We start from the raw sequence: 4,576 nt of genomic DNA, 5'->3' as shown, positions 1-4,576 counted from the left end.
AGTCAGAATTGACTCGATGGCATGAATTTGGCTTGCTTTAGGGGAGTAATTGAAATGTAGCTCTTGAATAAATAAAAATTAAAAAGTTATTTCTCTTTGAGGTTTTGGAGCCATACCAAAGGGAAGTCCTGTTTTATTTCTGTTTTTGTTAAGTGCCACTGAATGTGTTCCAACTCATAGCAATACTGACAGGGTTCCCAAGGAGTGGGAACTTGTTGTGGCTAAGTGGCGTCGAGTCAGCATCTGACTCATAGCGACCCTGTATAGGGTTTGCAAGGAGCAGCTGGTGAGTTGGAAATGGTGACTGATGACGTGTTTATCCGAGGCAGAGGGTGAAAAGTGTCAGCGGCCAGGGAAAGCGAAGTTCAGCCTGGGTTTCCGCCCCGGAACCAGGTTTTTTTAGGAAGCAGGAAGCAGTGAAAAAGCCAGGGGTCCAGTGCCGTTCTGCCATGACACGCCGTGTCGTCTGAGCAGTCCATGCACCATGGACTCAGTACCTGCAACTGTGCCTTCTGTCACCACTTCCCTGGGGGACCCGGGACTTCTGGGACCCCTGTATGTGTTCTACGCAGCCCTTATAGCCAAGCTATTGGAGCTTGTTGCTACATTACCTGATGATGTTCGGCCTGGACCTGATTTTTATGGACTGCCATGGAGACCTGTACATCTTACAGCCTTTTTGGGAGTTGTTTCATTTGTCATTTTCTTCTGGAGAACTATTCTTTCTGTAAAGAATAAAGTATATCAAGTTTCTGAACAACAAATTTCAGAGAAGTTGAAGACTATCATGAAAGAAAATGCAGAACTTCTAGAAAAATTGTTAAATTATGAACAGAAGATCCAGGAATCAAAAAGACATGTTCAAGAATCCAAAAAGCAAAATATGATTCTCTCCGATGAAGCAGTTAAATTTAAGGATAAAATCAAGGAACTTGAAGAAACTAATGAAGTTCTGGACGACAGAGCTAAAAGTCTGCGTGTTATGTTACAATCTGAGAGAGAACAGAATATCATGAATCAGGACTTGAGATTGGAAAACAAGAAATCTATTGAGAAGTTAAAGGATGTCATTTCATTGAATGCCTCAGAATTTTCAGAGGTCCAAATTGCCCTTAATGAAGCTAAACATAGTGAAGAAAAGGTGAAGTCAGAATGCCATAGAGTTCAAGAAGACAATGCTAAGCGGAAGAAAAAGAAGGAGCAGTTGCAGCAGGAAATCAGACTGGAGTAAATCACATACTGAGCTCAGTGAGCAAATTAAATCATTTCAGAAATCACAGAAGGATTTGGAAATAGCTCTTCTTCACAAAGACGATAACATTGATGCTTTGACTAATTGCATTACACAGTTGAATCGGTTAGACTGTGTATCTCTGAGGATAAAAATAAAGGAGAAAGTGTGTCAGATGAATTGGCAAACGGGGAAATGGGAGGTGACTGGAATGAGAAGACAGAAAATCAAATTAAGCAGCTGATGGATGTCTCTCAGACAAAAACTGCAATATCAGTAGTTGAAGAGGATATAAATCTTTTGCAATTTAAGCTAAGAGCTTCAATGTCCACAAAATGTAACTTGGAAGACCAAATCAAGAAATTAGAAGATGACCGCAATTCACTACAGTCGACTAAAGCTGGGCTGGAATATGAGTGCAAAACCCTGAAGCAGAAAGTAGAGATTCTGAATGAACTCTATCAGCAGAAAGAGATGACTCTGCAAAAGAAATTGAGTCAAGAAGAGTTTGAGTGGCAAGAAAAAGACCAGCAGCTCTCAGCTGCAGACGAAAAAGCAATTTTGGCTGCATAGGAAGTAAAAACTTACAAGCAGAGAACTGAAGAAATGGAAGCTGAATTACAGAAAACAGAGCGTTCATCTAAAAACCAGATTGCTACTCATGAGAAGAAAGCTCATGATAACTGGCTCAAAGCTCGTGCTGCAGAAAGAGCTATAGCTGAAGAGAAAAGGGAAGCTGCTAACTTAACCCAAAAGATGGCAATGCTACAAGAAGAACCTGTGATTGTAAAACCAATGCCAGGAAGACCTAACTCACAAAACCCTCCAGAGAGAGGTCCTCTAAGCCAAAATGGCTCCTTTGGCCCATCCCCAGTGAGTGGTGGCGAGTGCTCCCCTCCTCTGACAGTGGATTCACCTGGGAGACCCCTCACTGCTGGTCTCAGTTGCAGAGATATGTCTAGAAGTGAATTTGGGCCAATGGATGGGCCTGTACCTCATCCTCCTTGGCCTGGGAAAGCCTCTGCCTCAGATCTAGGAACTGGTGCAGGACCTATGGTGAGCAGCTCAGGAAGCTCTTTCCCTAAGATGATGGATGAGGGCAAACAAACTGTTTCCCAAGAACCTGAAGGTCCCTCAGCTCCCAGCATTACATCTTTGACCGAGCCCCCAGTAGCAGTTAATATGGCTGCAACAGGGCCTCCTCCTTTCCCAGGAATGCCACTCATGAATTCCCTCATGGGAGGCCCATTCCCACCACACATTCGATATGGACCACCTCCTCAACACTGCAGGCCTTTTAGACCTCGATTACTGCCTCCACCATTTGGTCCTGGTTTGTGTCCACCACTAGGCTTATGAGAATATGCACCAGGCATTCCACCTGGAAAATGGGACCTGCCTGTTGATCCTCGAGAATTTTTACCAGGACACCCACATTTTAGACCATTAACCTCAAGAGAATACTTCATTCCAGGTGCCCGATTACCACCTCTACCCCATGGCCCCCAGGACTATCCACCTTTGCCTGCTGCCGGAGACCCACTGCCTTCAGGCTCTAGAGAAGAGCCCCCAGCTGTCTCTCAGAGCAGCAGCCAGGATTCTTCACAGTCTCTCAGACAGAGTGCATAACTCTCCTCCGGTATGTAACCCCACAGAGTGGAACGGTTACAGTAAAGGATTTAAATTGGCTTTCAATCCAGAAGTTTAGTTTAAAAGGTTGGTTTTTAGAACTAAGCTGCCCTGGCAGTGTGCATTTTTGAGCCAACCAATTCAAAATATAACCCCATTCTCTATCCCTTAAATAAAGATTGCCTCTTAAACTAGCACCTCCTTACAACTTTGAAATGTGCAATAAAAACCCATGTTGTAGGTAATGTAGAATATGTAATTACGCAATGATTTAGAATGTCATGGAAAATGTACACATTTCCTGTGGAAATGCTTTAAGAACATGTATTTCCATTTATTTCCTTATTTTTAGTGTACCCCGGTTGATGAGAGATCCACAGTGTTTATAAGCTTGATTTTTAAAAAATATCTGGTCGCAAAGGCTGTTACGCAAATATTTACTAAAAGATCACTAAACTTGGATCCTCCCCCGTTAAAATGTCTTTGTAATAATAATAGTTCATAAAATATTGTTTATTAATAAAAAAACAACAACAACAAAATAACAGAACAAACCAAACGTTGAATTGGTTCCAACTCATAGTGATCCTATATATAGGGTTTTCAGGGAGCAGTTAGTGAGCTTGAACCACTGACCTTGCATTTCAAACCAATTTTAAAATCCAGCGCATTAACCTACAGCACCACTAGTGGGCTGCTAACAACAAAATCAACTGTTTGCATCTTCCAACTGCTCCACAGGGGAAACAGGAGGCTTTCCACTCTGGTAAAGATTTACAGTTCAGATGCCCTATCCAGGGTCAATATGAGTCAGAACTCCACGGCACACTACCACCAGCAACCACCACCCTCTTCCATCTGTAGACTACTACTGCTGCAGGGTTAATGGTGATCTTACATTTCATTTGTTTTGCTTTTCTTGCACCCATCTGATGTCAGTACCTTTCAGCCCTCTTGAACAATTTTCCTACCAACGAAAATTGAAAGTTCTGGTCACTCATTTTTACTTTAATAACCTCACAGTTAGCTCAAGATGAAAAAAAATCAATAAACAAAACCAGTAAAACATGCTCTTTTTAACGAGGAGGCTACCATGATTTCCACAAAGAAATGAGCACATACATTGATTGATGAGCCTGGATTCCAGAGAGCAAGGATGACAGGTGATGCAAAAGCTGAGAAATAGGGCTTCATGGATCCCCAGGACAGCTAGGAGTTTGATGGGAGTTAGTGTGTGTAGATTGGATTTGATTTTGGTGACACAGAATCCTGTCATAGTCTCAAGCCAGCCACCGTTTCAAAGCTATGGGACACTAATACCTGAAGATGCCAGGCCTGTAGCATATCAAACCCTTGTACTTCAAGGAGGGAGCCTTATAAGGTAGGTTATGCATTGGGCTGCTAACTGTAAGGTCAGCAGTTTGAATCCACCAGCAACTCAGCAGGAGAAAGATGAGCCTTTCTGTTCCCAAAAAGATATAAAGCCTCGGAAACCCTGTACAGACTCGCTACAACTCAATGCCACACCACCACCACCACCACCACCACTAGGACTAAATCAAGGAGGTAGATTTTTCTTCTACCCACCCCTCAAGAGTTTGAAACTACCAACTGTTCCATGGGAGAAAGAGGAGGCTTTCTGCTCCCTAAAGAATTACAACCCTGTAGAGGATGGCCAAGAGTTGGAACCAACTCCATGGAACATAACCACCACCA

At 42.9% G+C, this 4,576-nt stretch overlaps 1 pseudogene; it reads left to right on the top strand.

Moving 5' to 3' along the window:
• Positions 1-484: 484 nt before the first annotated feature.
• Positions 485-2,860, top strand: LOC102831099 (annotated as a pseudogene).
• The last annotated feature ends 1,716 nt before the right edge of the window (positions 2,861-4,576 follow it).

Source organism: Chrysochloris asiatica, unplaced genomic scaffold (assembly GCF_000296735.1).
Source record: "Chrysochloris asiatica unplaced genomic scaffold, ChrAsi1.0 scaffold00624, whole genome shotgun sequence".
Taxonomy (NCBI): Eukaryota; Metazoa; Chordata; class Mammalia; order Afrosoricida; family Chrysochloridae; genus Chrysochloris; species Chrysochloris asiatica.
The sequence above is the reverse complement of the archived record's forward strand: the minus strand, read 5'-3'. Positions and strand labels throughout refer to the sequence as shown.